This window comes from Bos javanicus, chromosome 2, assembly GCF_032452875.1.
Source record: "Bos javanicus breed banteng chromosome 2, ARS-OSU_banteng_1.0, whole genome shotgun sequence".
Taxonomy (NCBI): domain Eukaryota; kingdom Metazoa; phylum Chordata; class Mammalia; order Artiodactyla; family Bovidae; genus Bos; species Bos javanicus.
In genome coordinates, this window is record NC_083869.1 from 37,450,147 (window position 1) to 37,472,121 (window position 21,975).

The 21,975-nt window shown below is 44.1% G+C and overlaps 1 protein-coding gene across 5 annotated transcripts in view; it reads right to left on the reverse strand.

Annotated features, from left to right (window-relative positions):
* TANC1 (tetratricopeptide repeat, ankyrin repeat and coiled-coil containing 1) overlaps positions 1 to 20,637 on the reverse strand; it is a 254,013-nt gene extending 233,376 nt beyond the window's left edge. For 2 of the 5 annotated variants that reach the window (XM_061396081.1, XM_061396091.1), the window contains exon 1: positions 20,349 to 20,532. The gene's annotated coding sequence lies outside the window, so the exon portion shown is untranslated. Of the gene's footprint in view, positions 1 to 20,348 lie in introns of all 5 variants that reach the window. The other 3 variants (XM_061396071.1, XM_061396060.1, XM_061396050.1) reach the window with 3 other exon arrangements.
* Between the last annotated feature and the right edge of the window lie 1,338 nt (positions 20,638 to 21,975).

Here is a 21,975-nt window from a genome sequence, read left to right on the forward strand (position 1 = left end):
CCAGCATTCCAGGCCTACCAACACCTTCATAGATACCAGGATTCAGGGTTCCTTTCCCTGTTTCAGCTTCCAGCTGAAACCAGGCTGCACACACTTCTCCCAGATTGACCATCCATCCATAGCTCGTGCTGCTAATAGGCAGCCACCCATCCCACCTTCCTTTCTTTGGTTAATTCTCACTCAGTGCTTTAACACGGGGTTTGGGCATAACCTCCTTCAGGAAGGAAAGATCTCCCAGCCCTGAGGGCACAGGAAACGCTTTGTTCGTGGTTCCTGCCACAGCTTGGGTCTTGGCACCTCCTCACCTCCTCATGATGAATGTGTATGCGTCAGCCCTGACCACCAGAATTTAAGCTCCCCAGGACAGAAACCATCTCTAAATAATCTTTGTAACTGCCAAAATTCAGTACAAAGTCTAGTACACTAACTATATTTAATATCCATTGAATCAAGCTTGAAATGAATAATGAAACTTCTGAACACCTCTTAGGTGCAAAGCCCTAGGAAGAAGTGCTGGACAAACAGTATTTCTCCCCGGGTACAATGATTCCCATATTACAGATGAAGAAACTGAGGGCCCTGATGTTAAGAAACCTGTCCAAGGGTATAAAGAAGAGCTGAAATTTGAAACCAAGTCTACTTTACTCCAAATCTTTGATCTCTCCATTATGCTTTTCTTCTACATATCTGGATGCTGGGAGTTAAGTGAGGAGGTGAAACAAAGAGTCCTGAAAGGTAAGATGTGTTCATTAACACTGTGGATAACCTAAGGGCATTGTAGTCCTCCTCCCCAAAAAAAGTCAGCCAAAAGCAATCTGTAATGTAGGACTAAAATGGGAAAGAACAAAAAGGTTATGAGAAGTAAATCTTGTCTATAGCATCCACAAATATGCACTTAATTAGCACACTGGAAGGCAGAGTCTTTCAGGAGCCATTCAAAATGAGAACAAGCAGAGGTAAGAAGGTGGGGGCGGGGGTTGTGTGTGTGTGTGTGTGTGTGTGTGTGTGTGTGTGTGTGTCGCTCAGTAGTGTCCGACTCTTTGCAACCCCACTAACTCCTTGCCCCCCCTGTGATCACGCACAGCTAGTTTCGTCCCAAATTTCCCTCCCAGCCCCCTAACTCTGCACCTTCTACAGTACCCAGGCCACTCATTGAAACTGACATTTGCACCTGCACTCCTAAAGGATTTTAAATTTCACTGCTTCTGCTCTGGCAGATAACTACGCCCACCAAGGGCGAGAGGTGGGACAGAAGGGCAGCATTGCAGAAGTTGGTACCCGGGTCTGTGGACCTTCTCTGAGACCCAGGGCTGGGCACAGGCACCCCCCAACTCATCCACAAACTGGGCCTAGGAATAATACCTACTTCCTTTTAGGGGCTTAAAGAGAATGCAAGTAGGTAATTTAAGAAGCACTTAGCACAGAGCTGGCACCAAGTGAGGGCTCACTGGCCCGTCTCCAGTGACTGAACTAACGAACCACAGGGCAGGCGGACCCCTCCCGTTCCCTCCACAGGATGGAGACCAAGGAAAGGCAGCTGGGAAGCCCCATAATTAACACAGGAAGTAGTAAATGGCATTTAGCAAAGGTGGGAAAACCAGAGGAGGCGGCTCCTCCCTCCCACACAGAAGAACTGTGAACCAATCAGCAGCAGTCAATGAACCCATACCTGTTCACTGGAGGAGACAAAGAAGCAAAACCTAGCCCAAGAGTAACAGGATACCAACAGAAAAGATACACAGGCTGAAAACAAAACCCGAAAAACACTTTCTCCCCTGTTACCGGCCACGGAGACAAGAAAGCCTCCCAATTCTGGAGGAAAAAATGGGATAAGGGCTGTGAAGACAGGCACTGAGCGGTGAGCCCTGAACACCCGCCCAGTGCAGTGAGGAGGCACCGGAGGTGTGCAGAGTGAAGCGCGGCTCCAGGCCCCGCCCTCCCTGCCGCGACCAGGGAGTGTGGCTGGGTTTAGGTGCAGTGTTATGTCACTCAACTCCCAAAACAGCCTTCAAAAGCACCAGCATTCCAAAGTCACAGAAAACCAGCTCAAGAAGGCTGGGTAAACCTCCCAGGATCACAGTGATGCGGAGGGGCTAAGCTGTGACCTGAACTGGCTTCAAAGTCTCCTGTACCAACAAAAGACCTGGCTGGGGTGGGGTGGCAGGGGTGGAGGGTGAAGTGGGTGAAGGAGGTCAAAAGGTAAAACTTCTAGTTATGAAATAAGAGTTCCTGGGTATGTCATGTACATCATGGTGACTAGTTAATGATACTGTACTGTTTGGTAAAAGTCGCTATACAGTCCATGGAATTCTCCAGGACAAAATACTGGAGTGGGTAGCGTTCCCTTCTTCAGGGGATCTTCCACCCAGGGGTTAAACCCAGGTCTCCCACATTGCAGGCGGATTCTCTACCAGCTGGGTGGGGGCTTATTTTTTGTTCTGGTTTGGTCATGCCTCGAGGCATGTGGATCTTAGTTCCCCAACCAGGAATCACACCCACATCCCCTAAATTAGAAGCACAGAGTCTTCACCACTGGATCAACAGGGAAATCCCAATGATACTGTATTGTATACTTTAAAGTTACCAAGAGAATAGAGCTTAGAAGTTCTCATTTCAAGGGGAAAAAATTGTAGCCATGTGTGGTGATGGATGTTAAGGAGACTTACTGTGGTGGTCATTTCACAGTTTCTACAAATGCTGGATCGTTACATTACAAGCCTGAAACTAATGTTACATGTCAATTCTATCTCAATAGAAAAAAAAAGACCCAACTGACAGAGAGGAACGGGAGAAGAATCTAGGCTGGGTTCAAGACTAATAACAAAGCAAATGGTGTAATAACCAGTAGGCTGACTGGGCTTAAAACCTAGACTTCAAAGAGTTGAGTCCTTTTCGGTGTCTTTTTTCCCGGGATTTACTGAGATGTTGTTGACATATGTGTAAGTTTAAGGCGTATGACATGGTGATTTGACACAGATACACAGTGCAAAACAACTACCACTGTAAGGTTGGTTCATACCTCCATCACTTACAATATTACCACTTGTGTCTCTGTGGTGATAACATTTTAAGACCAACTTTCTCAACAACTTTGAGATCTATAATACAGCATCATTAATGATCAAATCTATAATACAGCATTGTTAATGATCAAGTCTATAATACAGCATCATTAATGGTAGTCACCAAGCTGTACATCAGATCCCCACTGGGCGACTTTTTCATCTGTGACAACCTAGGCCACTCCCAGGCAAACCAAGAGCCCTATGATATTATTCCTCACTCTCCACATCCCAGGTTCCCTCCTCCAACCTCTTTTTCATAAACAAGAAAAATAGTCAGAATCTAATTTCACTAGAAACTTCTTGCCAAAGGTCCGTCTAAAAGGCCAAAAAAAAAAACCTAATTTTGAGGGCTTGCTACTTTTGTGTATGAATCCAAATAACTAAAAAGCATCCTTGGCAGAACTAAATATGAATGTACATAGTAAGTTCCTAAAAAAAAAAAAAAAAACAAGCAATTCTCCTAGGTGTGCCTTTTCACCAGAGATCAAAGCCATGTTGTTCAAGGAGCTCTCAAAAGCTCCATAACAGAAGTAAAATGAAAGGCCAGGTTAGGCCATTCAGAGTCAAACACCCTCAAAAGCAGGATCTGGTTGCACCCTTCCTCACTCACCCCAAGATTCTGATAGAAGCATAGCTGCCAAACCCCACTCCATACCAACTGAAACACCACCTTCAGGCAGGCCTGGAAATGTGCAAGCAGAGTAAGAGCCCAGGTGATTCCTGCATGCACAATTCTGCTCTGGAACTAGAGGCTACAGGAGCAAGGGCTGTTATCCACCCCCTCCTATGGAAGTTCTACTCCAAGCCCATCCAGAGGACGTGAAGGAGTTTCCACAGGGAAGTGGGGATGCCGCTTGAGAAACCCTATTTCCTCCTGCCCACCGAGCATTCCCAGCTGCGTATCCCAAAGGGGCCTCGAACTGCCCTTCCTGTCCCGAGAGTTTTCGTTTCCTGATAACACTCAACATCCCTCGCTTGCTGCCCAGCCTGGAAGCAGCCTTGCTCTCTGCCTTCAGTCTGCTGCCATGTATCCCTTTTCCTTTGTGGAAGCAGCATCTACTCCACTGCAAAACTCATCTTCCCATACACACTTTTTGGTGTTTTCATCCCTCTGTTCTGAAAGCCTGTTGAGGTCTTCCCAAGTGGCTCAGTGGTAAAGAATCTGACTGCCAATGCAGGAGATGAGGGTTTGATCTCTGGTCCAGGAAGATCCCACATGCCCCGGAGCAACTAAGCCCATGCACTACAACTATTGAGCTTGCACTCTAGAACCCAGGAGCTGCAACTACTCAGCCTATTTGCCACAAACTACTGATCCCACACACCCTAGACCATGTGCTCCGCAATGAAGCCACTGCAACAAGAAGCCCATGCACGGCAACTAGAGAGTAACCCTCCCTCGCCACACCTAGAGCAAAGCCGGAGCAGCATCGAAGACCCAGCACAGCCAAAAATAAACAAACAATTACATAAATAAATAAAAATAAAAGCCTGGTAACACAGGACTGGCAACTTGCGTTCAAAGCTTGGCTGAGCCCATTTCCTTCTCTGCAAAACGAGGATAAGAACAACAGCACTCTGCAAAGTTTCTGCGAACGTGATAGGAGCTAATGCACCCTAAATCCACGATAAAAGGAGTTCAACTGACTTTCATTCTCTTCCTCCCACTAACTCAGGCCTCAAACATCAGCTCTCACCTGACCTACTTCAAAAGCCTCATCGCAGCGAACCCTGCCATCCATCTGTCCCCACGTCAGCCTCCCCTCCACATCACAGCCGCCAAAGCTTTCCTCCAACGTGCGGCTCTGATTACATCATCTCCCTGCTTTAAAACCTTTGACAGCTATCACTTGCTTTACAGGATCAAGTCCATACTTCTTAGCCTGGCAAGCAAGGCCTTTTGCAATCTGGCTCTCCCCCTCCCTGCCACTGCACCCAAATGCCAGGCACCATCTGTTCTAGTAACAGCACCCCAAACACGACTTGCATTTTCATGCCTCCCAGCCTCTGCTGAGCGTGCTCTTGCCAGAGAAAGCCCCTCACCCTCTCTCCCACCTGGCCAAGTGCTAGGTATCTTCCATCTCCTCTCTGAAGCCCCACCCCCACGCCAGCTACCAGCCCCACCTCTCCTGCCTCCCCCTCCTCCTTCCTTCCTTCTTCCTCTTCTCTCCTGCTGCACACACTTGTACTCTGCAAGACTTATCTCCTCAGACTGAGACACAGAGCTGGGCCTCAAACTCAGAAAGGCACAATGACAGCCCTCAATAAATACTCTTGGGGAAATTAATGCAAGGCTTCCACCTTTGACAAGTGGAAAGTTTCTAATTTGTCAAACAGTTAGCACCTTCATGGTAACTTTTTACTTCTAGAACTCTTTAAGGATATTATATTCAGTTGAGCCAGCTAAGACTGCTGTTAAGAAAGCAAAAAAAGAAGCCATGTCAGGGTCAAATGTCTATAAATCCCATCAGCTTAGAACTCAATCACTAGCCCTCTAGAAATGGTGTCTCTTCACTCTTTCCATGATGGGAGGGGGAAATCATGCCCTTTTGAGTCCTCCTGGCTTGACTTTGGTAGGAAAAGCTGCTGCTGCTGCTAAGCAGGACAGTCTAAAGAGTCCTTCTTGCTTAAACAGAACATTACAGAAAGGAAGGGATAAACAAACTGTGACTTCATGGTAGAAAAAAAAAAAGTGTAAAAATACTCCAGTGCAGCTGGACTTGAGCACCCTTAAGGAATCTAGGTCATTCACAGGAAACAGGTACCGTATTACCTGGGCAGGGAGCAGCAAGAGACTCCATCTTCCTGAGACCTTTCTTTGCACAAGCCAGTAGCAAAGCCAAATGCCCCAGGACTTACAAACAGCTGGGTAAAAGAAAACATGTCTTTCTTCACCAATATATGCCTACTTAAGTAGCCTCCAAACTGTTCCTGGACTTCTGCTGTTCAAAACATGTGTGCATGCATGCTAAGTCGCTCATTCGTGTCTGACTCTTTGCAACCCCATGGACTGTGTAGCCCACCAGGCTTCTCTGTCCATGGGATTTTCCAGGCAAGAAAACTGCAGTGGGTTGCCATGCCCTCTTCCAAGGGATCTTCCCAACCCAGGGATCAAACCTGCTTCTCTTAAGTCTCCTGCATTGGCAGGCGGGCTCTTTATCACTAGCACCATGGATATATTAATTCTCCCTTTCCGTGAGTCATTAATAGGGCACAAGCCAGTAAAGAGAGTCCTCCCCACTGAGGATCCGGGGCCCATTGGAGTAGCATTGATGCCTCTCCTCTGCAGGAAGCCTGCACTCTTGGTTAGCAACAATCCTGTTCATAAACACACACCTATGACTGGAGAGTGGCACTGCAGACTTACACCATCTAAATAAAATAAAGTTTATTATTGTAAACCGCACTCCACCAAAACTCAACTGAAAGTCTTTGAAGTAGCTCACGGTCTCACAGACTTAGTAAATAAATGGACTTTTTAACATACTGACTTTCATTAAAACCAGGCAGTTTGTTAGCAATAACCTCATGGCAATAATAGAATATCCGTTTTATTCTCTGGTTCCTTCTCCTTTATATATTACCATCTAAAAATGTCTCACTTGTTTGTTCAAAACATTTCATATAGACATCTGTCTAGTTGTTTTAATATAAGTGACTGACAAACCACACGTAAAAGTTATCTTGAAATCAAGTTCTTGTATACCTATGGCTAGTCCGTGTTGATGTATGGCAGAAACTAAGGCAATAGGGTAAAGCAATTATCCTCCAATTAAAAATAAAAATTAAAAAAAGAAATCAAATTCTTATCTGGACTTCTATAACAAGCATTTTAAAATTAGCAATTTCTAAAACACTCAGAACAAATGAAAATTTTCATTCATTTACTGCTCCAGAAGTTGAATTTAAAAATAGGGTTAAGAGAAGAAGGAAGAAAAGGACCTGTTTTGGGCACCTATTAGGCAAATTCAGTCGCTCGGTCACATCCAACTCTTTGCGACCCCATGAATCGCAGCACGCCAGGCCTCCCTGTCCATCACCAACTCCCGGAGGTCAAACTCACGTCCATCGAGTCGGTGATGCCATCCAGCCATCTCATCCTCTGTCATCCCCTTCTCCTCCTGCTCCCAGCATCAGAGTCTTTTCCAGTGAGTCAACTCTTTGCATGAGGTGGCCAAAGTACTGGAGTTTCAGCTTTAGCATTATTCCTTCCAAAGAACACCCAGGACCGATCTCCTTTAGAATGGACTGGTTGGATCTCCTTGCAGTCCAAGGGACTCTCAAGAGTCTTCTCCAACACCACAGTTCAAAAGCATCAATTCTTCGGCGCTCAGCTTTCTTCACAGTCCAACTCTCACATCCATACATGACCACTGGAAAAACCATAGCCTTGACTAGACAGACCTTTGTTGGCAAAGTAATGTCTCTGCTTTTGAATATGCTATCTAGGTTGGTCATAACTTTCCTTCCAAGGAGTAAGTGTCTTTTAATTTCATTGCTGCAGTCTCCATCTGCATTGATTTTGGAGCCCAAAAAAATAAAGTCTGTCACTGTTTCCATTGTTTCCCCATCTATTTCCCATGAAGTGATGGGACCGGATGCCATGATCTTCATTTTCTGAATGTTGAGCTTTAAGCCAAGTTTTTCACTCTCCTCTATCACTTTCATCAAGAGGTTTTTTAGTTCCTCTTCACTTTCTGCCATAAGGCTGGTGTCATCTGCATATCTATTAGCCAAGCACAGTGCTAATTATTTTGTATAGGTTCTCACCTTTAGTCTTGGCATGAACCCTACGATACAGGAATTACTATCCCATTTTACAAAGAGACAGCAATCCAGTAAACCACCTATGATTCCTCTAGCTTCAAAGATCATGCTTTTTTCACTATCTCCTATATATTTGTTGTTGTTCTTCAGTTGCTAAGTCATGTCTGACTCTTCTGCAACCCCATGGACTGTAGCCCATCAGACTCCTCTGTCCATGGGCTTTTCCAGGCAAGAATACTGGAGTGGACTGTCATTTCCTACTCCAGGGCATCTTCCCCACCCAGGGATCAAACCCATGTCTCCTGCATTGCAGGCAGATTCTTCACCACTGAGCCACCAGGAAAGCCCCATCCTCCTACAGATTAGTTTTTTTTTTAAGGAGGAGAAAAAAAGCTGTGTTGTTTAGTTACAAAGCACTGCTCTATCCAAGGCACCTTATTATTCACAAAAGGCAAACTGTAATATATGAAATAGTATTGCTGCCCACTAAGGGGTTAAACATAAGACTATGCTGGGATTTGCCAACAATAGCTTTCATCCCTCCATCAAAGCTACTTTATATATACCATACTAGTCTTCATTAATACACACAAAGCTCCTTTAATTTTTCCCAGACATAAAACAAGCACTTGGAAAGCTATCAAGGGAAAAAACTTAAATATAAAATTAAGTTAGCAAAGTCAGTTATAATATGAATTTTTATTTACATGTCTGAATTTCTAAGACAATGTACATATAAAATTATCACCCTGAGGGTGTATGTAGATTTGTGGCTATACTTCAAATTAGCATAAGCATTTATCAGAAAAATACTGTTAAAATTTATCGAGTATAGGTAGAATTAATGCATATTTCTAAATTAATGTGTTTAGAAATAAATCTTTATAGAACCATGTTTTACCATTATAATTCAGATAACTTGTCATTCTGAATAAAATTCCACCACCAGCAACATTTCACACTCAAGCCATTTTACCCGAGTCACACGGTTTATAATCTTAAGATACACTAAAAACGTATACCCATTTAACCAGGCCAGCTACTCAGAATACCACCGTGTTTTCAACCACAACTGGAATAATCAAACTTGCATCCCTCCCCTGATATACTCATAAATTTCCAAACAAACTGTAAGTCATACTTAATATTTTAAAAAGTAACTTAAGAATTCTAAATTAAATTGCCTATTCTCAAATCATAAGCATAGTCTAGGACATATCCTTGCAAAAAATATTTAACCTGAATCTAAACTTGCCTTGAGATTAAAGGAAAACTTCTAGTTTAGAGGAAATATAGGGGACAGAGGAACAAGATAAACACCACCACAAGGAAACAAGTCCAGACATGTACATCCTACAAGCTCTCTTCTGAAGGTCAGGAGAGGGAGGGAGGAGGTGGCCAGATAGTCTTTTTCTATATTTAAAAAAGCAACAGGGACAAAAGCAACCACCCACAGTGCAGTACATAAACCCCGACCGAATCCTGATTCCCAAAATGAGAAATGGTGACAGATGACATTTGGGGAACAATTAGATAACGTAAGAAATCAGTTAATTTTCTTTAAAGTGATAAAGAGGTGGTGATTTTTTGTCCTTAAGTCCTTAGTTAGAAATGCATACTAAAGTTCATCAGGTGAATTATAAACTGTCTTGGATTTGCTTTAAAATAATTTAAGCAAATGAAGCAATCCAACATTGTCTGTTGGTTAAAAGATGCTTAGCAAATGTTTCTACAATTTAATCCATTTGAGAAATACTAAATCCTGTTTCCCTTCAAGGAGATTGAGAATGAATATTAGAAATAAGGATGGTCAAAAGTTCTGTAAATACCTGTTTTACTTTGATTAACCCTGATTTTCCCACTTAAACAGAAACCTTGTTTCCCTGCATAATATCTATTAACTTTCTGAGAATCAGTTTCTGTGGAACCCACCTTGGGAAGTGCTGCCTTATAGACATACACCACTCAGAGGTAAGGTTCTCTTAAGTTACATGCGTGCTTCAAGAACCCTGAATAATCAAATATTCACAACTGCATCTATTCGCAACGTAGGAACCAGCACTTTTTCTGTCTTTTGAGTCTGAAAGTTATTATCATGGTGGTAGTGGTGGTCTAGTCACTAAGTCATGTCCGACTCTTTGCAACGCTATGGACTGTAGCCCACCAGGCTCCTCTGCCCATGGGATTTCTCAGGCAAGAATACTGGTGTGGATCACCAGTTCCTTCTCTGGTAACTTACTTGTTAAATTAACATGTTTTAATTTATGTCACGCTCTGTAATATGAAAATACCCACTGCAAAATTTTAGTTATTCACATCCACTTTCTTGTAAATCTTCATTGGAATAGATTTCAAATTCGTAAGTTTCAAACCACACTGAGTTTCACTTTCAAAACTACCTAGAGATATTTTGAAGGGTCCCTCCCTAAATCCTCTGCAATGACTCCTCAAAATAAGTTACTGGCTTCCCAGAAACAAAACACAAAACAAAATATAACCCCAAGTCAAACCTCTTCAACCATTGATGGTACTTAAGGATTCCCAGGAACTCACCTCAAAGACCCCCATCTTTATGCACCAGAAGTGGTTCCATTCTTATAAGTGGATTCTATGGGTATCTGAACAACTAAATCCCAAGATAAATTCACTTTACCACAAACTCTACTTACTCCACAGCTAAAAGTTTTATAGTAAACTGTGAACTAATATCTGTAGTTTGGTTTTGGGTCTTTGTTTGCTTGTTTGTTTAGAAAAACTGCATCCTATTCCATTTAAGAACCCCAACACTTTAAAAAAATCCTTCGGTAATTCACTTAAAAGAGAACAAAAACGGCTAACAAAGAAATCTAAGCTAGAAGTCACTACGACAAGGAAAGAATCAAATCTGATGTCTCCTTTGCATCTGGGAGGCAATTTACAACATTCAAAACCCTTTCATATACATTCCGTCATCTGACCCTCAAAACCCTGGAGAGACGCCTGTTTTCCATCATGATAGCATATATCTAACATGGTTCAACTTGAAAGCTGACAACCTATCAACCCTCAATTATCCTCACCAGAGAGAATATAGGCATAAACAATTTGATTCAGCTGAGCAGAGTAGAGAGCCTCACCACTTGTCTCTCAACTGGGACTCTTAGGCCAGACCCTATTGTAGGGACTTATTTTATTGCCCATGATTTTGCCTGAGGGTACTTGCAGACAGCTAACTGTCCATAGGCATTTAGATCTACACACATAAAATCCTCCAGGCCTTTCCTATTATTGCACAAGGAGAGCAGACTCTCCTTTGAACGCACCATACCTGCCCAGGATGGTCCAGGAATATTTTTGTAGCAACATCCCATGGAGTTTTCCATTTTCACTCATGCCAGTGTTCCCACGTGAAAGAAGGACAACATGTAACTGCAGGCAACATGTATGAGGGCAGTTTTGAAATAAAGTGACCGTGGTTTGGACCCCGGATCCTCCTGTCTGGACTGTGTGTGCTCCCTGCTCTCAGATCCCTCACAGGTATATGGCGCTTTCTACCTCCTAAGGTTGCAGGGAGCTGGAGGAAAGACGCCCTCCCCATGGTAATCAGCACAGAAGGGGATTTAACAGCTGTGAGTTCTCTGCCTGCCTCCCTTTCCCTCAGATGGGGAAACAAGCAATTTTGTAAAATGACTACAGCAAGCCGGACCCCAACCACCAAGAAGCCTACGACCCATAGGCAAAGCAAGCAGGCAAATGACTTTTCAATAAAAAGGCAAACAGAGAAAAACATTATAATCAATGTACAAGCAATGTGCTAGGGAGGTGAAAGAGAAGGAACCATTTAGAGGCAGAAGGGGGAAATCAGAAAAATGTGAATGAGAAAGCACTATTTACTTGAGCTAAGCCGTTAAGGACAATGAAAATTTCAGTGGTAGGAGGAGGGGAGAACAGGTCCTCCGAGGCAAAATTGAAAAGATGCAGGTTATCAATGGACCCAGCAGGGGCGCAGTGGCAGACAGAGAGGGCAACTGGGTCTGGTAAAGAAAGTTACAAATCATATCACAGAGAATCTTGAAACCTAGATGGGAACTACCAGGGGTCTTACCTGTCCTTACATTAGCTGTGGTGTTTTTGGCTTTAAGTAACACAAGTACATGAAAATAAGGGACAACAAGTGACTTAAACTGTGGTCTCAAAACCTTTTGATCATGTAGCCCTAACAGTAAAAAAAAAAAAAAAAAAAAAAACCTATATCCCCCAATAGTTTATATGAAATTAAAACACTTCTTCTTCTTCTTCAAGTCACTCAGTCATGTCTGACTCTTTGCAACCCTATGCACTACACAGTCCATGGAATTCTCCAGGCCAGAATACTGGAGTGGATAAGTAGCCTTTCCCTTCTCCAGGGAACCTTCCCAACCCAGGGACTGAACCCAGGTCTCCTGCACTGCAGGTGAATTCTTTACCAGCTGAGCCACAAAGGAAGCCCTAGAGTTATCAATTACCAGGGAAACCCATACGTGATAAAACATCCATTAAAAACTCTTTAAAGGATGAGAATGATTCAAACAGTATTCCCAAGTTTATTTGTATTTGTTAATATACCTCTATACACAATGTTGGTGCCAACTCATTAAATTTGATTTAAAAGTCATTCCCTAATCTCAAATAAGACATTTTCTTATTCCTATGGATTTTAGATTTACATCATTATCATTTAACTTTCTTTGAAAGAATCTTTTTTAAACCACTTGCCTATTTTGTAGGAGCCAATTTACTTAAAACTAGATGATATAACCCATAAATCTGTCTACATGGATAGAGTTCACCAAAGGCAAGAATAGGAATGAGAGTGCCATTGTCAATTCCAGCAGGTTGTAAAATGCCTCCTCTGCCCTCAGGTGACCTTGTATAACCTAAGTACAGAAGACTCTCAGATATACCAACTAGTGTCAACTCATCTGTTAAATATTAGTAAAGCTTTTTTCTCAACAAACTTCTAATATTTCTTCCCATGTTGGATGGTCTGGCACACTCTACTTGGGGAATCACTGCTTCAAACAATAATAAAAAAAAATTCCCCACATAAGAAGTTCTGAGTCACAGTGGTTTCAGGGTTGGTTAATTCTGCAGCTAAAAAAAAAAGTCACCGTGGTCTTAGGCCCCTTACATCTTTATGATTTTCAGACTTTCAACCTGTTTTATTTTGCTGACAATATTGGGCTCCCAGTATAGTAGGAAATATAGTTGGTCACACCCTTACTCATTAACCAGTCACTAGCAACAGGTATGGTATTACTAAAGTTGACTTGGCTTAATCAAGATTCACTACCTGGGGCAGAAAATATACCCAACTTACCCTGAAACAAATGGGCAATGGAAAACTAACCAAAAGCAGGGTCATATTATCAAGCAACATGGTAAATTATTACAGCAATGGCCCCTGCAATGAATCATGCAACCACCAGAGCCTGAGTGAGCCCAGACCCAGGCAGAAAAACCACCCAGCAGAACTCAGCTCCAGTTTCTGAATTCCAAGCAAATAAAGGGTTGCTGGTTTAAGCCACAAGAAGGAAGGGAGGACCAGGAAGGGGAATGCTGTGGTATGGGCAAGAGACTACCTCTGCCACAGCGCTTTGTGTATGTAGGACAATGGATGAAGAAAGAACAACACTGTTTCATTCCCACGTAATTTTTTAAATTCAGTCATCTAGCTCAGAGTCAACAAGCACTCAATAAACATTAATAATTGATGTTACTAATCCCCAGTAATTTAGAATAAAGCATGGCAGACAGAAGGGAGTATAATGGGTTACATGGGAATAATGACCAACTCGCTTTTTTTTTTTTGCAGTAATTCAATACCCGATTACCCAAGTGCCTGAGCATGCAGCCATTCAGATACCCACAGAATGTGGAAAAGTCTACTACTCTCAAGACTACAGTGTATATATCACAGAAGCATTAAAAAGGTTCATATTCTTCCACATATTGGTATGGAGTTATAACCAGCAATACCACTTCTGGAAACCTATCCTGCATTAGGCAACAAGCCCTTTTTGTTTACCCAGCTCCCTCAATGTGAGAGACCGGGGTTCAATCCCAAGGTCGGGTCCTCGAGAAAGAAAAGGCTACCCATTCCAGTATTCTGGCCTAGAGAATCCCATGCACTATACAGTCCATGGGGTCACAGAGTCGGACACGACTGAGCCACATTCACTCCCTCTTCCATTAAAAATAACCCCCTTCTGTGTGGGATACTTTGTCTCCCCACAGTCCCATCTTGTGGACCTAAGGAGACTTGCCAACTGTAACTCTCTGTTGGCTGGCATCAAGCCAATCTGAGCTCTCTCCAGGGTTTTCCCAAATTGGAACTGAGAACAAAGATTCAGTTTTGTTTTTTTTTGGGTTTTTTTATATTTTTATTTTATATTGGGAGTATAGCTGATTAATAATGCTGTGATAGTTTCAGGTAGACAGCAAAGTGACTCAGCCATACATACATATGAATCCACTCTCTCCCAAACTCCCTTCCCATTCAGGGTGTCACAAAACATTGGGCAGAGTTCCCTGTACTCTACAGTAGGTCCTTGCTGGTTATCCATTTTAAATATAGCAATGCGTACAAGTCCATCCCTTCCCACTGCCCCCCTCAACTTCCTCAGAGTCAGTTTCTTGATGATGTGAGGTTCTGAAGCTACCAGCAGCCAGGTATCCCTATGTGCTGGGCTCTGACTTTTTTTTTTACTTTATTTTTTATTGGGTCCTATGATTTAATGATGAGTAAATCACATCCTGAGACAAAGGGCTCTGATAGCCTAAGAGATTTCTTTCCAAACACCTAAATGTCAAAATGGGTTGGTTAAACAAATTATAATAATGTATGTAATGAATTTACAAAACAGCCATTAAAGCTGTGCTAAAGAATGTATTGAATAACAGGGGTGGAGCAGAGGGAGCATATCACATAAGCATACACTGTACTCTGTGCAAATACATTATATGTACCTTTGTATGTCAAATCTTTTTTGAATTTCTTTAAAAGTTCGTGTAATATACAATCCTACTTTCGCATGAGTATATATGCATGAGAAGATCACATCCAAGTGTTGCTTAGAGACTTCCCCAAATCCAACCCCAACTCACAGAGGTATTAAGTCTCTTCTGGGTATGCAAGGGAGGGTGGTGAGTCACCGTGGCTCTGGGCTATACAGCTGAACATCTTGGGTTCACATCTACATATAGTTGTGACTGGAAGATTTCTACTAATAAATTCCCTCATGGTAGTGGTGAAATCTGTGGGGACTAAAATCCAGGGACTATGCCATCCCTTTGCAATGCTTTTCTTGTCCTTGACATTTCTACCTATGCGACTCTTCTTTCCAGAATATTCTCCTTGATCACACACACCTTCGAGAACCCCTAAAGAGGACATCTATCCTAGGAGGGTTACTTCCATCAGTAACATGGAAACCCAACCCAAACCAGAACCTGTTCTATGCTGTACAAGATGTTTCTCGAGAGCCTTCTTTATCTAAATCCTCTCCTATCCTTCAAAATCTATTCCCCTATAATAAAAACCAGAAGCCATTCTTCTGCTTTGCTGCTCTTGTCCCCTTCTAGCACACTGGTAACTCTTCTCCCAACTTTATTACTGCTTCATAACTCTCTCTCTCCACACACATACCTGGAAATGGCAGCCTTTTTACAGTCAGCCAAAGGCCCATACAGTCAAAGCTATGGTTTTTCCAGTAGTCATGTATGGATGTGAAAGTGTTAGTCACTCAGTAGTGTCTTTGCGACCCCATGGTCTATAGCCCACCAGGCTCTTCTGTCCATGGGATTTCCCAGGCAAAAATACTGGAGTGGGTTGCCATTCTCTTCTCAATGGCAGGGATCCCCAAACCAGGGATCAAACCCTGATCACCTGCATTGCAGGCAGATTCTTTATTGTCTGAGGCACCAGGGAAAAGGTCCCTCAGAGTGGGAGAAAATAACAGCAAATGAAACAGATTAATCTCCAAAATATACAAGCAGCTCATGCAGCTCAATACCAGAAAAACAAGCAACCCAATCAAAAAGTAGGCAGAAGACCTAACAAACACTTATCCAAAGAACATATACAGATAGCTAATAAACACCTGAAAAGATGTTCAACATCACTCATTATTAGAGAAACGCAAATCAAAACTACAATCGCCTCACACCAGTCAGAATGGCCACTGGACCATAAGGAAGGCTGAACACCAAAGAATTGATGCTTTAGAGTTGTGATACTAGAGAAGACTCTTGAGAGTCCCTTGGACTTCAAGGAGATCAAACCAGTCAATCCTAAAGAAAATCAACTCTGAATATTCACTGGAAGGACTGATGCTGAAGCTCCAATACTTTGGCCACCTGATGTGAAGATGTGACTCATTAGAAAAGACCCTGATTCTGGGAAAGACTGAAGGCAGGAGGAGAAGGGGGATGAGATGGTTACACAGTATCACTGACTCAAGGGACATGAGTTTGAGCAAACTTCAGAAGATAGTGAAGGACAGGGAAGCATGGTGTGCTGCAGTCCACGGGGCTGCAAAGAGTGGGGGCACAACTTAGCAACTGAACAACAACGGGTACTCATTAATTGCTTAGTTATTTTGAAAAGATGGTCTTCTGAGTATAAGTTTAAGAAGCTGAAGAAGGACAAGTTGCTCAGACATAAAAGAGTCTATAATAGCACATAATTTATTTTAGAACCCTTTAAAGAAAATCCATACCAGCTTCCAAATGAGTGTCAAGTTGCACTCAGTACTCTTAAATAGGCAAGCAGGGCACAGTATAAACATTTAGAGTCCGTGAAAATGGGTCACTTGCAGCCTACCACTTCTTTACCATTAAACCAACAGCATAACAGAAGAATTTTTTTTCTTTTTTGCACAGCAAGTGGTGCAAAATCAGACTAATCCAGACAGCAGTAAAAAGAGCCCAAGAACAATTTCACCAAAAATGGGACATTTATCCAGGCTTTGTAATTCAGCTGAGAGATACCAAGATGAAAAGCAAATGATATATTTATTACTTATTTTAAAAAAGATGCACAGATTTGAGAAGTGATTTCCTTAAGAATGCTGTCTGGGTTACAAATGGGGATTATAAATCACACCAGATCCTGAAGTCTACTTAATAAAAAAATAAGTTGGAAATAAACAAATGATTAATTTAAGGTATATGAATTTCTGAAACTCTCTTGGGGAGAATGTTCTATTACCATTATTACTGAACTGTTTTTAATCTCTGACATCAAAACATAGATGTTAACCCTGGGGTTCTGAAACCCAAGTAACTCATAAATGAAATATTATGAGAAAATGCCACATAGTAACTTAAGTCTGTCTGCCAAGTTTTAGCCAATTCACTTGTGACTTCATAAATAGAGATATGGGGGTTGGAATATAAAGAATCAAAAGACCTAGGTTCAAGCTCACCTCCACTGTTTACAGATGATATTAAGCAAACTGATCTAATTTGCCCAGCCTCAGTTTACTTAACTAAGGGTTTAAGAAAATAATATGTAAGTAAAGCACTTTATAAACACCAAAGTACTACTTTAATATTACAGAACTAGCTCCAGAATACCTACATTTCTCCAACTATTGGACAGTCACAGAACTTTATAGTTGAAAGATAATCTCATTTTAGGAATGATAATGAGAAAACTAAGGCCCAGAAAGGCTAAAGAACCTAGTATACTGACAACATCTGTAAACTGGTAGGGGGTTAGGAAGAGGTTCTAGTTTTTCCTCTATTGAAATATGCATTTTAAAAGATGGTTCAAAACAAAGCTATCCTGCGAACTAATACAAATCCCTCCCCAGCAATACATATATTTCTTCTGCTTTATTTTGTTTGTGTAAACTTTATTCCTGTAACAAGTTAAACTTTTCATCAGAAAGGTAAAAAACAAAGCCATCTCTCTGACTATGAGACCCTCAGCCTACTTGCAACCCAACCCAGACAGAAACCTTTACAACTGGGTTAGAAATGCCTGATGGAAATATCGACATAACACAAACGTCCAGCTATGCCGGCAGGCATCATTATAATATGGATTACAATTCTACCAGCCCAGGGATACTGATTTTAATGTTCCTGGGAGATAAAGAATTAATCAGCAACTCAGAAGGGGATGTTGCCTAAAAATGAACAGTTTAATCGAGAAAATTCCACTGTCTTTAAATTTGTGCCCTCAATCACCCAATATCAAAAACCCACTATGGCACCAAATAAATTGTGTGTGGTTAAAGAGACAAAATGTTCTTTTCTACAGGCTGTTATGGGAAGTAGAAAAAGGCTGACTATGAATCAGTTATGTTTTAGTTCCACACTGGACATAAATTATGATAATTTAGACATTCTGGTGGCTAAACCAAAAAAGCAGGAAAACCATGGCTTCCACATCCCAGCAAAACTTAAGTTTGCAGACTCACAGCTGAAAGACAGGGTCATGAAAAGTGACCTTAAATTTATTTCTGGACTTTCCTGCCTCCACTAAAATCGATGACACTATTTCCCACCTCTTATTGTCAAATCACAACAATCCGGAAGCCTGGACCGAATTCACTTGGCAGGTAACAGGAGCAACCCTAGGAGGAAGTCCTGAGGATGTCAGATACCATATTTCCTTTACTCCCACATACTTTTCATCTTAATACCGCCAAGATATACTTACAATGAGTTCTCACTGACACCCACCAAGCATTCTGGCTGACACGAATTTTGCAGAAACTGGCATCCCTAGGGAAGGTCCCTTGTGAGGTCTTTAAGTAGCTTAGATGAGTAAAACATTCAGACTACCACTATAATGAACAGCTCTCAGTGGCTCATAAATTCTTTCATTCCCAGCAATCAAGAAGCAGCTGTTAAAATCCTGGAATCTTCCTAGTAGCAGATCTTAAATACCTCCAAGTTGGCCAGGAAAGGTTCCCAACTGCTTTCTTCTCTCCTCCCCCAGCCTCTCCCCAGGAGTGCCAAGCTGGCAAGAATAAGGGAAGGGAAAAAAGACCCAGGAAAGGAAAAAAGAGAGTGAGTGAGTAGCGGCTCTGGCGAAAGCAGAGAGGCAGACTCCCTTCATTTCCACTACAGAGAAATACCAACTCCGCACCAACTAACCAGGTGTCTCCTTTCTTCTCCCATTCCCACCCCCTCCAAACACATTAACTTCTACAGTCTGATGGCCTGGCATTTGGAGTTAATGACCTCAGCAGTCCTAAGCCCATTCCTCAAAGATTCTAAACCAAGCTCTTCCTTTCCTTGCCAGAGTTCGAGGCCCATCCCCCGGGAAGATTCAGCTTCCTTTTTCCTTGTATCTCGCCCAGACGGCGATGCTCCTGGGGTCAAGTTCAAGATGAAGGTACCCTCCTAACCTCCAGGAGCCGACTCCACTGCAGGGAACAGAGCTACCTAGACGAGTCCCATCCTTCGAGGAACGGGGATCTGGGGCTGTCAGAAGTGGGCCGGAGGGGGCTGGGAGGGGAAGACCGTCGCCGAGCCCGTTGTCCTCTGAAACCCTGGCCGCGGCGCCGGGATTCTACCTGACCACCGCCGCATTTCCTCCCGGAGCCTTACACAATAAGTAAACTAAGTTTTGAAAACGCCGGTTCAGAGACGTTTCTGTCTGCAAACACGGCGCATAATGCCTTGGGGCTTCCTTCCTTGCCAGCCATTCCGGAAAGCTGCCGCGCCAAAGCCGGGAGCCCCTCACACCCCCAAAGCAGCGCGCCCGCACCCCAAAGTCTCCCAGAAAGAACGTGCGCCCTGACATAAGTCCCCCAAAAGAACTGAGCACCTTCATTCTCCAAGAACACAATCCTGATCTCGAACTCTCCCTCAATGTCTAATCCTTGCTCACCCCCCTCACCCCACCCCCAAAAGAACGTGGATATACTCATCGCAGTGTTCTCGGAAGCGAACAATACTTTCGACCCAGAGTGGGGCACTACACTCCCCCAGAGGCTTAAGTTCAACCCGCCAACTTCGCGACCCGCGCTCATCTACACTTCGGGGGTACTCTGGACCCCGCCGTGCCAGGCGCGCCTCTCTCCCGCCTCCCCCGCCCCAGGTACCAGGCGCAGCCCAGGCCCTTGCCAAGCCCGAAAGCTACAGAGGAGGCGGAAAGGGGAGCGCGGAGGCGCGCCAGGCGGGGGTGGTCCCGAAACTCAAGTGTGCGGCCACAAGATCCCGGTGCCCCCGAACCTCAGCTCTGCCCGGGGCCAGATTGGTCCGGCGAGGAGGGCAGGCGAAGGGAAGGCACCGACCCTCCGGAGCCGCCAGGATCAAGGCCCGGAGCGCACAACATGTCCGTGCCTATCTCCGGAAAGCTCCCGGGTGTGCCCAACGAAGGGGGGCAGGGAAGCTCCAGAAACTTTCCCACATGCCTTTCCACTCTCCCCATCGCCCTCTCCTCTCCCCAGACCCCTGCTCCCCTCTGCACCGCAGCAGCTGGCGCGGCTCGGGACTCGCGGAGGCCGGCGGCGGCGCCAGGGCGGCGGGAGTTACCTGCCGGGAAAGTTTCCAGCTCCTCGGCGCTGTTACCCACCCCCAGGGCCGGGCCTCGGGGCGCGGCCAGCTCAGCGCTCCGCAGCTGCCTCTCCTCCGGCTCCCAAGGCGGCCGCTGCTCCTGCAGCAGCCACTGCTAAGGCTGCGCTCCGGCCCGTCCCCCCGCCTCGCACACCGGGGCCTCATTGGCAGCGCGAATCCCCGCCCTTGGGCGTGTTCCCGAAGGCACCTTCCTCTCGCGCGCCCGCCCGGGCCGCGCCTCCCGCGTCCCTTCCCGCCCCGGGCTGCGGCTGCTCCCGGAACCAGTGGGACGCGGCGCGCGAACTTTCTGCAGGGACTCTAGCTTCGCTCAGGGGGCCTAGTCCCTGCGGCTGCGTTTGGGCCCTTCCAGGATTGGATCAAAATGTGTGATTGCATTTTTTTTCTTCAACCTCTAAAAATCAGTGAAGTGGCCTGGCCTTCCCTCCTTGCTGCTTGTTGAAATCAGCCGAGGAGGACATCTGGGAGCAATTAAGCAAGCTGAAGTTTTGGTGGATCCTTTAGGGTGACTTGTGTGGCTTTCTTAAATTTTCTCTGCCTCACTTAACTACACACACTCACTTTCTAGGGCAAGAATGAGCTAAAGCAGATGGGAGGTGTAAAGGGCATCTCGCCTGCTGTGTCTTTTTCTTTCCCGAACTCGAATTAAGTTCAGGGACCGGTGATTGCCTCGGACGTCCCCGGGGCCGTGTCCCCGCAGCCTCCTCCCACCTCTCCGGGCTGGCCCTGTGTTGTCTGCACGCACGCACACAGACACACACACACACACACACACACGGGTGGCCCTGTGTTTTGTGCACACACACATGGAGTGCTAACGTCATGCTTGTATCGTGGGAGGAGGGAGGTATGGAGGCAGGAAATACACAAAGATGCTATTATTGTTTCCGTCAGCAGCAGTAAATTAAGTTCCCGAGTTCCCAAAATGTTTTGTCATTCCACAGTAGAGTGAAAGCTGGGGTAGGGCTTATGGATTCGGGAACCCTGGGTTCCCAGGCAGGCAATTCAGCCCGCAGGGCGCAACCCACTCCACACCCGAAGCCCGTTAGACCAGCCTTGGTCTAAGAGCGATCTACTTAGGACCGTCGCTGCCTTGCATGGCCTGCGGGAATCATACACGGGTCACCCCAATCATGTGTCTTAGAGCAGGGAATACAGAAGTTGCTATAAATGGATTTATTGGCAACCCCTAACCTTGCTGAGCCAAATACGCCTTTAAAGACAACTGTCTTTTAAACAAGTTCCCCCATAAAAACTTCAACCTCACGCAGAGCTTCCCAATATAAAGATACCCCGGGAGAGAAGCGTCCATGTTTAAAGTTCCTGTGAAAAGGGACAGGAAGTAAGATGCCACACAATCTCCTTACATAAATAAAAGATGACTGAAATTTGCTGGATTTTTCACCCACAGTTTCAAAGTTCTGATTATTACTATGTTGATACTTGAGCAGTAAACATACCAGCGACCTTGAAGTTTTCCTGAAATAAAGCAGGATATGAATATTTAAAATAAAATGTAAACTTACTAAACCAGAAGAACTGTGACTTATTTCTTCACTCTGAAATGTCCCATTGCTGAAAAATATGG